We start from the raw sequence: 13085 nt of genomic DNA, 5'->3' as shown, positions 1-13085 counted from the left end.
AAGCTCAATCCACCGAATTACAAACAACAGTCTTCAATATACATATAAATCAATATTCTTTACTGTTAAAATGTCGAACTACCAGAAATAAACCTCTGTTTCTCCAATGGCATCCCTTGTCATACCACGCGGTGCATCACTCGTTGAAGGCTTTGATGGTCGAACCATATCTTGTAGAATTTGATAAACTGTCACAAAACTTTTTTGAAATGCAACCTTCACAAACTGGATTTCAGGTCGATGTCGTAACAACAATCTATTTATTTCACAGGTGGTTCCGCTTGCAATTTGATCCAGTTTTTTTTTTATGTTTCTTTTTCTGAGAAATGGATGCAAGTATTTCATGTATAAATGTCTCGAACCACCACTAGCTGGAAGCTGAAGCCAAATTAGGAATGCCAGTTTCTCATGGTAATAGAAAGGAAACCAAGAGAGAAGCCTGTCTCGAAAAACTTCCACAATGCTGAAACTTCCGTAAATTGCCCCGTAAATCTGCCATTGATCTTGGTCTTTCTTATTTTTGCTCTCAATTTCCTTAAAAGTAGAGTACACCGGAAAACAAATCCCTACAGAGCATCATGCTGTTCGAACTACAACATTAGAAACAACAGGACTCAACAACATCTGTAGTTTTACGGTTTTGTATCTTTGCTGGCCTGGAACACGTGGTCCAAACTTCGGCGTCCATTAACTTGGAATCCTCCGCGCTTCCTCAATCTAATTGCTGGAATTTGTTGGCCGCCACTATTGAATACTCCGTCTATTCTATCGCCACCGATCACTCCTCGCTGCACAGCAGTTCCAATCAATTAATTAAAATCACAACTGACATTCAACAGCTTCCAGGATTTGTTGCGAGATTTTAGGGGTCATGAAACCACAGTTCGAGCTGATTTAGAGAATTGGCAACGGATAAGCCTGCATGTCATTAACACGAGTCATATACATTCCATTCAGAACGCCGAGCCATCATAACACGTTGGCGCAAATACTACTTGTTTTATTCATAACCAGTGATGCAACAGAGTTTAGCTTTGGCGTCCACCCCACACCTACGCTAACCTTTTTTTTTTAATATATCTCCTCCACTAACTGCTCTAACAAACAGCTAACATAATCTCCTACTATTAGAGAAAATCTCAATAAAAACAGTTGCATGTATCACTAAAATAACAAACTATATGAAAAATCGACCTCTACAGTAAAACTGAGATTGAACAAACAGTAATAAATTCGCCCTGTCAGACCACAACATGTGGACAATTTTCCACATTGCTGGTCAGCTCCGATGCTCCTGCATCAGACTCCCGGAGAAGAAAAGATTTATTCTTAAAACTTATAGGATTTATCTCGTATTTCTATAAATCAGTTGCTGTCAACCAACTGGAATCTTCCATTGGCTGTTCTTTCCACTTGACAAGATACTGAAAATATGTCTGTCCTCGTGTTTTCTTGGATATCCTTTGATCTAAAATAGATTCAACTTCTTTCTTGGATGTTTTTGGTACCTCTTCTTCCCAATCCACAGTTTGAACTTCATCACCTATATTTTCAGTGGGCAACTCTATTTTTGCCTCTTTAAATGGATACAAGTCTGCAATATTAAAAATGGGAGATATTCCGATCCCTTCCGGCAACTCAATCTCATATGCATTGGCTGAAACTTTCCTTTTGATTTTACAGGGTCCTATCTTCTTCAGTTTCAGCTTATTGTAAGTTTTTGTAGGAAATCTCTCTTTTCTCAAATATGCCATGACCAAATCTCCTACCTGAAACTTGTTTTCTTTCCTTCTCAAATCTGCTCTTTGCTTGTATCTCTGGCTGCTTTCCTGTAGTTTAACTTTAACCTCTTCCTGTAGCTTCTGCATTTGTTCAGCAAAATCTTCAGCACTTGCACTTCTGGCTTCCTGTTTCCCCAAGTCTCTTAGCTCATATACTCCTCTCGGATGCATTCCAAAGACAATCTGAAATGGACTCATTCCAGTGCTTCGGTTTGGTGTGTCATTGTAAGCAAATTCAGCTTGAGCTAATGCCAAATCCCACTGCTTGGGATTCTGATGTACTAAACTTCTTAATATATTCCCCAAGCTTCTGTTTACAACTTCAGTTTGTCCATCCGTCTGAGGATGGTAAGCTGAACTAAAACTGAGTTTAGTTCCCAGTTTCTTCCAAAGTGTCCTCCAGAAGTTCCCTACAAATTTAGTGTCTCGATCTGATACAATACTCACAGGCAAACCATGTAATCTTACAATCTCTGAAAAGAACAAATTTGCTATGTGTGTGGCATCATTAGTCTTCTTACAAGCAATAAAATGAGCCATTTTATAAAATATGTCTACAACAACATAAATAGAATCGTTTCCTCTCTGAGTTCTTGGCAATCCCAAAACAAAGTCCATACTCACTGCATCCCATGGTCGATCTGGTATGGGCAATGGATGATATAGTCCGGTATTTTGACTCCTTCCTTTGGCATACTGGCATACCCTGCATTTCTCAACATACTTTTTAACATCAGTTTGCATTTTAGGCCAATAATAAAAAGCATCCACCTGAGCGAAAGTTTTGTCTTGTCCAAAATGACCAGACAATCCTCCACTATGCTTCTCTTTAATGATGTTCTCTCTCATTGAACATTTAGGAATGCATAGTTTGTTGCTTTTAAATAACAGGCCTCCTTGAATAAGGTAATCCATCCATTGACTTCTGTTATGGCTCACTGGATTCTGCACTGTTGTGTAGATGTCTTTAAAATCCTCATCATCCTTGTACATTTCTATCATTTCATCAAATCCTACAACACCCACTTTAAATTCTTGCAAAAGAAAACTTACTCTACTCAATGCATCCTCCACTTTGTTAGACTTACCACTTTTATGCTTTATTACAAAAGTGAAACTTTGCAGAAATTCCACCCACTTGGCGTGCTTCTGATTTAGCTTTCGCTGAATATTAATAAACTGCAAAGCATGGTTGTCTGAATATAAGATGAACTCCTTCTGTAGCAAGTAATGCCTCCACTTTTTTAATGCCTGCACAATAGCGTAAAATTATTTATCATAAGAAGAATATTTTTTCTTTGCATCATTTAACTTCTCGCTGAAATATGCTATTGGCCTTTTCTCTTGGCTTAGCACCGCACCAACTGCTTCTCCACTTGCATCGGTTTCTACCTGAAAAACTTTCTCGAAATTTGGTAAGGCTAGAATAGGCTTTTCTGTTATCTTTCTTTTGAACAATTTAAAATTCCTATCAGCAGCTTCTGTCCATCGAAATGGCTGATTGACCTCCTTAATTGTCTCAAGGATTGGTGCACAAACTTGACTAAATCCCTTTATAAACTTTCGGTAGAAACTAGCAAGTCCATGGAAACTTCTTACCTCAAAGACACTCCTGGGAGTAGGCCAGTTTTTTATTGCTTGTACCTTTTCCGGATCCATTTTCAAACCATCTCTGGAAATAACAAATCCCAAATATACCAGCTCCTCTTTCATGAAACTACATTTCTTCAGATTGATTAGTAGTTTCTCTTTCTGCAGAGTTTTCAAAACTAACTTCAAGTGTTCCAAATGCTCCTCTTTACTTTTGCTGAAAACCGGGATATCATCAAGGTAAACAACAACAAATTTACCTGTATATTCTTTCAGAACCTCATTCATTAGTCTCATGAATGTGTTGGGCGCATTAGTGAGCCTAAAAGGCATCACTAACCACTCATACAATCCGTTGTTGGTTTTGAAAGTTGTTTTCCACTCATCGCCTTCCCGAATTCTGATCTAATGATACCCGCTTTTCAGATCTATCTTAGCAAAGTACCTGGATCCACTTAAACAATCCATTAAATCATCCATCCTGGGCAAAGGAAATCTCTACCTGACTGTTATCTTGTTGATAGCTCTGGAATCGGTGCACATACGCCATTCTCCTCCCTTTTTCAGACTAAGCACCATTGGCACAGCACACGGACTTAGACTTTCTTGAATCAGCCCCTTGTCCATCAGTTCTTGAACCTGTCTTGTAACTTCTGCATTTTCCTGAGGAGTTAATCTATATGCAGCTTTTTTAGGTAGACTTGCTCCTGGTATTAAGTCAATATGGTGACTTATACTTCTAACCGGTGGTAATTCATTTGGTAATTCATCCACAATGATATCCATGTAACTATTTAACACAGATTGAATTTCTTCAGGAAAATCATTTAAATTTGTGGAGTTTAAAATTACCTTTGGCCTTCCCATGATAGCGAAATGCACCTCTTTGCTTTTATCAACCTCCTGTAATAGTTCCTTACCACTCACCAAGATGATACTATTTTCAGGCAGCTCTTTATCAGCGTCATTCTTCACTGGCAGCAACATATGCTTAACTCCATCCTTTTCTATGGTGTATGTATTTCTTCTTCCATCATGAATCGCCTTTCGGTCAAATTGCCATGGTCTCCCCAATAACAGGTGACATACGTCCATGGGCATTATGTCACATAAAATCACATCTCTGTATGTGCCGATCTGCATTTCCACATTACATTGTTCTGTCACGGTGACTTGATGACCCTTCTGAAGACAAGATACTTTATAAGGTGCAAGATGCGCTTTCTTTGTTAACCCAAGCTTTTCCACCATATCTGTAGACACAAGATTGTCAGTACTCCCACTATCAATTATAACCTTACAACACTTACCCTTTGATTTGCATGTAGTTCTGAACAAGTTTTTCCTTTGCATAGGTTCTCCAATCTCTTTTTCTGATCTCAGCAAAGTTTTCCTGAGCAGCAATGATTCACCTTCCTCCGGTGGTTCCTCCTTCTCTACAAGTCGAGGTGGTTCTGGCTCTGCCTCAGCCACATTTTCACCTCTTTGGCTTGCTGACTTGTTATGATGACAGTCCCGCGACATATGTCCCCATTCTCCATAGGTATAACACCTAACATCTCTTCCCCGCCCTCTTCCTCTGGGCGCGAATCTCCCTCTACTAGAGTCACCCATCTGTGGTGATCTGCTGCTTGAACTTCCTGCTTCAAACTGATGTTGTGTTCCTCTAGATCTGACTGATCATCTACCTCTTGCTGAGCTCTTTCCTCTGTTTCTTTGACTCTATTTCCGCAATGTTTTCTCCTCTGCTTTCAAACTTGCTTGATAGGCATCTTCAACAGTTTTCAAACTTAACAAGCTAATCTCGTCTTGGATCTCATACCTTAGCCCATTAACATATCTGGCTACTTTCTCCAGATCATCTTCTACATGCCCTGTTCTGATATTTAACCTGTAAAATTCTTCAGTATATTCTTTAACAGACATTCCTTTCTGTTTCAAATTTTGCATCTGCTTAAAAAGATTCAAGTGATAGTCTTTAGGCAAAAACTTGGCTTTCAGTTTGCTTACCATCTTATCCCACTACTTGATCTTAGATTTCCCCTTTAGCATTCTTGATGTCTGTAACTCGTCCCACCAGATGGTTGCATGGCCCTTCAGTCTAGTGACTGCAAACTTCACCCTCTTATTCTCCTCAATCTCTTCATAATCGAAATACTGATCTATGGATCTGATCCAATCCATGAGCTCCTCGGCATTTAAACTTCCTTCATACATAGGAATTTCTATCTTGGGTTTGCTTCCAACTTTTGCCAGCATCTTGAGGACTTTGGCAGTTTCATTTTCTTCTCCTGCTTCCGCTTCTTCCTTAGATTCTTCGGAAGAACTATCAGCTCCCTCATCACGTGCTCTTCTCTGGGTTGTTTCCATTGTTTCCATTCGTTCACGCAGTCTTCGCACTTCGTCTATCAGGACTGCATTTGTTTCTGGCCTTCCTCGACCAATTCCTCGCCTTGGCGGCATCTTTTGCTGCAAACACCTGCTAGTTTGGCTCTGATACCAAAAATAATGCACCTACAACTAAGCTCAATCCACTGAATTACAACCAATAGTCTTCAATATATATATAAATCAATATTATTTACTGTTAAAATGCCGAACTACCAGAAATAAACCTCTGTTTCTCCAATGGCATCCCTTGTCATACCACGCGGTGCATCACTCGTTGAAGGCTTTGATGGTCGAACCATATCTTGTAGAATTTGATAAACTATCACAATTTTTTTTTTGAAATGCAACCTTCACAAACTGGATTTCAGGTTGATGCCGTAACAACAATCTATTTATTTCACAGGAGGTTCCACTTGCAATTTGATCCAGTCTTTCTTGATGTTTTCAGAGAAATGGACGCAAGTATTTCATGTATAAATGTCTCGAACCACAACTAGCTGGAAGCTGAAGCCAAATTAGGAATGCCAGTTTCGCATGGTAATAGAAAGGAAACCAAGAGAGAAGCTTGTCTCGAAAAACTTCCACAATGCTGAAACTTCCGTAAATTGTCCCATAAATCTGCCATTGATCTTGGTCTTTCTTATTTTTTCTCTCAATAGCCTTAAAAGTAGAGTACACCGGAAAACAAATCCCTACATAGCAGCATGTTGTTCGAACTACAACATTAGAAACAACAGGAATCAACAACATCTGTAGTTTTACGGTTTTGTATCTTTGCTGGCCTGGAACACGTGGTCCAAACTTCGGCGTCCATTAACTTGGAATCCTCTGCGCTTCCTCAATCTAATTGCTGGAATTTGTTGGCCACCACTAATGAATACTCCGTCTATTCTATCGCCACCGATCACTCCTCGCTGCACAACAGTTCCAATCAATTAATTAAAATCACAACTGACATTCAACAGCTTCCAGGATTTGTTGCGAGATTTTAGGGGTCATGAAACCACAATTCGAGCTGATTTAGAGAATTGGCAACGGATAAGCCTACATGTCATTAACACGAGTCATATACATTCCATCCAGAACGTCGAGCCACCATAACACGTTGGCGCAAATACTACTTGTTTTATTTATAAACAGTGATGCAACAGAGTTTAGCTTTGGCGTCCACCCCACACCTACGCTAACCTTTTTTTTTTTAATATATCTCCTCCACTAACTGCTCTAACAAACAGCTAACATAAATCTCAATAAAAACTGTTGCATGTATCACTAAAACAACAAACTATATGAAAAATCGACCTCTACAGTAAAACTGAGATTGAACAAACAGTAATAAATTCGCCCTGTCAGACCACAACATGTGGACAATTTTCCACATTGCTGGTCAGTTGCGATGCTCCTGCATCAGAGTATCAAGCTATAGATGCATGCTCTAATGATCATATTTTATATTATGGAAAACATGCTTCAAAAAAAGTTGCCCATAATGTTAGAGCAATAGATATTGAACCCAATCAAATAAAAAAAAGGTGCCTCAAAAGGTTCTTTTCCATTTTTCCAATAATTCCACATTTACAGTGATTGTTCATGTAAAAAATCATAGCACAGTTTATGGATTACCATGCATGAAAGAGAAGTCGAGAGGGTGTTCTTCAAATGCCTGCAGATGGTTATGATTTAGGGAAATTGTGTGAAAATGCTCGCTTTATAAAGATGAATCTCATAATGTTAGGATTTCATTGGCAGATGATGGTTTTAGTCCATTTGGAGATCTCAAGTCCATTTACTCAATGTGGCCAATTTTTGTTATAAAAATTAACCTTCCTCCTTAGATTTCAATAAAGAGGGAGCACATAATGTTGACAATGATTGTTATAGGTATTTCTTTACAGTAATTTTTCAAATGCAACATCTTCATTTCTCTTGTGTGTTTCGTAATGTGTTATATTTGTTTATTTTCTTATCTATATATATATATATATATATATATATATATATATATATATAGATATATATATATATATATATATATATATATATATATATATATATATATATATACATATATATATATACATATATATATATATATATATATCTATATATATATATATATATATATATATATACATATCATGGTAGTAATTATATCTAATTTCAAACAATTAGGTAACTACCAAGTTAAACATATGACTGTATATATCAAGCCTCTTATCAACGAGTTACTAAAGTTATGGGTCAACATAACTATGTATGACATCTGTAAACCAATAAATGAGAGGAAATTTCAATTCCATGGCATAAGTGTATGAAAAATTCATGATGCTCCAAGACTAACACATTTTGGTGGTAATGTTCCAATATTTCACTTTAATATTATATAATTATTTGAAGATACAACACATGTTTGTTAAATAATTGCTTTATATAATTGACATTAATACATTAAAGGAACTATGGAATCCACCTCAAGATAATCAGCTTCATCATTATGTTTGCTAAGAAAAGAATTAGGTAGCATGTTGAATCCCAATGAGGCATCAATTAATGGCTTGTCATTGAATGTGGATGGATTGATAGGATTGCAATGAGCCATTTGATACATGGGTGCAGTACTGTGACCCATTACATACTTTGGAATATCTCTTAAATTGTTTGTTTGCATGGGTTTCCTTGTAACATTGGTTATCATGTTATGTATTACATGAATGTTCTCTAGGGGGGGTGCGGTGTTGCCATGTCCAATTGAATCATGGGTTGGTGGGGCAATGAAAAGAGGACCTCCGCCCCCATTTTTCCACCTTAGTCACCCCATCTGCAGATAGTAAATGACCTATTTATTATTGTTGGATAGTTGATTAATGTCAGTAAATTACACAAGTCATAAATGTTTGGTTTTTAAGTAATCATATGATTCATGACGACTATATAGATGGGATGGTCCATTGTGAGACTTTGATATTGTAGTGGGGTGCTAATTCTTACATAAAATGGTATCAATGTAAGAAGAGCCTATGAAATGGGAAGAAGAAAATAAAAATGAGGAAGACAATATTATGTTAGGAGAGGATAAGACGGTGTTGCATCAGGAAACTTTTTGGCTAAGCTTGTTCAAAATATAACTAGTTCCAGTCTTCATAATTGTTGTTGTACACATTTCGACATGTATTCTATGTAACAAATAAGAGAAGAAAAGAAGAAGTTATTATTTTAAATCATGGGTTTCATGCTCATTATTGATGGTATTGTACGTAAAAGCATGTTCGTTATTCTTCTAGGGTTTTTTTAGGTCATATGAGTTATTTTCATGAGTCAAGAAAGTCAACATCATGTTTATAAGACCTTTCTAGGAAAAATGTTATAGGATAAAGAATTATTTTGAGCCTAGAAAATCCAGGAAACACCAAAAGTACAATTCAGACCTAGCAGCTTCAGGTCAGCCTAAAGGAGACAATTCAACCCTTTAGAAAAGCTATAAATACAAGCACTTCGACCTCATTTGTGTCTCACTCACTCACAAGTTCAATTTCAAGAAGGAAGTTCGACCTGTAGCTGGGAAGCAAGAGAAAAAATAGAAAAGGTCTAAATGAAGAAAGGAAGGAATGAAATCTTTTTTTGGGCTCACTCTTTACCTTGGAAGACTTCTTGAAGGGTTGAGCTAGATTTTCTACACGATCTACAGGGCTCAAGTTGTAGGTTGAAGTAGTAGTACTGAAGCTGGAAAGTCTAAGTTTCAGTGTGAAGCTGGTTGAGGCTGGATCAGGGAAAGACTTGACTAGAAGGGTTGACTTGGTACTTGGAGGAGGATTTGGTCTAGGGATTGGCTCTTCGTTGTCTCTTTTGAAGCAAATTCTATAAGAAGAGAATATTTTTCCGATTTTCCCCTTGGAGGGGTTTTTTTCCCTCGTTGAGAGCCTAATTTATGTGTCCTCTGTTGCTACTATTTTTTTTCTTGATATTTTTTTGATGAAAAGATCTAAATAAAGAACACAATAATACTAACTAAATTCACAAGAAAACATTAAGGTTAAGAAAAATTGGAATTAATAGCTGCCACTTTGTATTTTTCCAACAAAACTAAGAGAAGGGGAATAAAGTACCATTCATGAAGTGTTGACATGGAAGTTGTAAGATGTAGGAATAAGAGGAACCCATGAAGAAATGAATGGTTGAAGAATGAAGAGACTAAATAATGGTTGAGGCTACAATGCTCTTTGGCTTGACAACCCAATGATCTTTGAAATTTAGAGGAAGAGGGAATTAAGGCTAGTTTTGTAATATTTATGTAGAAAATGATTAATAAATAAAGAAAAGAGACTAAGCACATTGTTAGTGTTTTTTTCCTTTGAGTCTCCACATTTAATTTATCATATTTATATGATGATGTCATTATTTATTACAACCAATGATCTATCAATTTTTGTTGTGCATACTTAATTAACATCATTAAATGATATAGGTCATACATGTTGTTGGGGTTTTGTATAATTTATCATGTTTATATGATGATATCATCATTTATTGCAACAAATGATCTATCAATTTGTTGTGCATACTTAATTAACATCATTAAATGATATAGATCATACATGTTGTTGGGGTTTTGTATAATCATGGGATTCATGAAGACACGTTGTTGGGGTTTTGTATAATCATGGGATTCATGAAGACTATGTAGAAGTGGTTCATTATAAAAAATTGACATTGTAGAAAATGGTTTCTCTTGTATCACTTTCTTACACCTACACACAATTAGTACTACAATTTCCTTAAAAGTTTTATATTAAATTACATTTGAAATTTTCAAGTTATTTCATAAATTTTATTGAAGTAATGGTTGATTTTCTTTGAATTTCTCACATTTGTACTTAATTTAATGACATCATTTTCGTTTCTCTATTATTGCTTTTGAATTTTTCAACTCATTTCAAAAAAAATTATAATAGTAATTTTTTTAGTTTTTTATAATTTTCTCACATCTATACCCAAATTTATGATGACATAAAAAATATTTACTACTAACCCGACCATATATATAAAATGGTTGGTACACATTGATAGCCATCAAACACTTACATCATGATATCTCAAATTTCTAAAGTTAAAAAATAAATAAATAAAAAAATAACTAAATTATAATTTTATTTAAAATTATTACCATTAATTATAAAAAGGATTGATATATGAATTAAACATATATACATTTAAAAAATAGGTAACAAAATTCTTAACTATGGATATTGTCCCCCACTTTACCATGGAGAGTCTTAACTTGTAAATTGAGTTTGTTACAATACCATGGGCCAATACCATAGCTCACTAATACCACATTGCCCAAAAAGCCATAGCTGAGATTGATATGAAACATGTTAATATGCCTTTTTTTATTAATAATTTTAATTAAAAGAGTAAATAGAATATAACTACTTTTGAGATAAATTACAATCTTTGTTTTATGACTATTTCAAAATATTTGTGGAAGTTAAAACTATAGCACTCATTTAATAATTATTGATAATTAAATGAAAATTTTAAAGCCTTATGTTATCACCATAATGACATTAAAAAAATAATCAAATGCCAATAATAAATTTAAAATTGATAAAAACATTTAAACTATGACATTATTCATAACTTAAGCATGAGAATATAAACAATATGCCATAATTATATATAAAAAAATCAAATACCAATAATAAATTTAAAATTGATAAGAACATTTAAACTATGACATTATTTATAACCTAAGCATGAGAATGTAAACGATGTGTCATGGTAGTCTAGACTGTGGCCAGTTTTTTTCAAAAAAATCTTATTTTCCCACTCTGTCACGCCATTTCTGTTGACTTGTCACTCACCACCGACCCAAGATGCCTAGGAATCAATAAGTCGAATTTCTTTATCTTTGTATCTCCCGCTCTATACGGCAGTTTCCGCGTTTTTACGCAATTTTCGCCTTTATCGCTGCGAAACAAGCAGTCAATACCGCAACTTCCTTCACCTCTCTTCTCCAATTTCCGCGTTTTTACGCAATTTCTTCCTTTATCACTGCAAGACCAACAGTCAATACCGCAACTTCCATCACCTCTCTTCTCCTCTCCCGCTCAATACGGCGGTTTCTCTATTCCTTCCTTCCATCTTATTATTGTCGCGGGGCTTTATGCTATAATAGCAGCCTTTTTATAAATATGTACATAAATATTAGGAGCCACTATCATGTTTACTCATACCATATGTTTAAAGAACAATAATTTCATATGAATTTTTTTTATTAATCAATTTAATTAAAAGAGTAGAAAGAGCACAATTTTTTTTGACATAAAGCTCAATCTTTATTTTATAGCTATTTTACAATATTTGTGGAAATTAAAATAAATCAGTCACTTCATAATTATAGATAACTAAATTAAAATATTAAAGTCTTATTCTAAAATAAACATGACTATCATCATAATTACATCAAGCCCTCTTACTAGTATGGGGATAGATCTCACGTAAAAACCGTAAACATGTAAACATAAACGTAAACGTGTAAATGTAATGTTTAACATTTAACATTTAACATTTTTAATCTATTGTCGGCCCTATTTAAAAATCAATCTAATTATTATTATATAAACACAATATAAATTTAAAATATAAAGAGGTTTACGAATAGTGAAAAAAGTATGGTAGATAAATAAAAATACAGATAAACTAGAGGTATGGTAAATAAATAAAAATATAAATAAACTAGAATTATGGTAAATAAATAAAACTTCTCTTTATATTTACTCCATAAACCTCTTTATACTTACTAACATGCAAAAACGAGGTTTTATTTAGGTGAAGCCTATGGGTCAAATACCATGGAACAAATACCTATTAAGAGCATGGGCGAAATACCATGGAAGAGCATGAGACGGATTGCCATTCAACCGTAAGCTCTAATAACACTTGTTGGGATCACGATTGCCATTCAAGAAATGGATAGGAAGGATTGTGAAATAGATGGACTAAACTAGCAGCTGGAAGAACACTGCATGGCGATGAAGAAACAAAATCGTCGGAGATCCTTCAAAAAAATTAAAACACATGGACAGTATGGACAGCATGGAAAGCACTGGACAGTGGGGCAGTATGGACAGTATGGACAACGCTAGACAGTGGGGGAGCTACCATGTCAGGAGCAACTAATTATATGGAGGAGCAGCTCAGCTATATGGAGAGTAGACTAGGGAGTTACAAGGGACATAAGAGCTAAAAAAGGAGTTGGCTCTAATACCATGTCAGGCCAGGCAGTAACTCCATAAGGCAAAAATGATTCAACTATTATATTCC

General features: G+C 35.4%; 2 pseudogenes; both read right to left on the bottom strand.

Annotated features, from left to right (window-relative positions):
• Window positions 1-78: 78 nt before the first annotated feature.
• Window positions 79-1952, bottom strand: LOC149200672 (HVA22-like protein k pseudogene; annotated as a pseudogene).
• Window positions 1953-5971: 4019 nt separating this feature from the next.
• On the bottom strand, window positions 5972-6512 carry LOC149200671 (HVA22-like protein k pseudogene; annotated as a pseudogene).
• Between the last annotated feature and the right edge of the window lie 6573 nt (window positions 6513-13085).

The sequence above is a fragment of the Pinus tabuliformis genome, chromosome 2_1, assembly GCF_031772625.1.
Source record: "Pinus tabuliformis cultivar Carrire ecotype Pingquan chromosome 2_1, CPIR1, whole genome shotgun sequence".
Lineage (NCBI taxonomy): Eukaryota > Viridiplantae > Streptophyta > Pinopsida > Pinales > Pinaceae > Pinus > Pinus tabuliformis.
The sequence above is the reverse complement of the archived record's forward strand: the minus strand, read 5'-3'. Positions and strand labels throughout refer to the sequence as shown.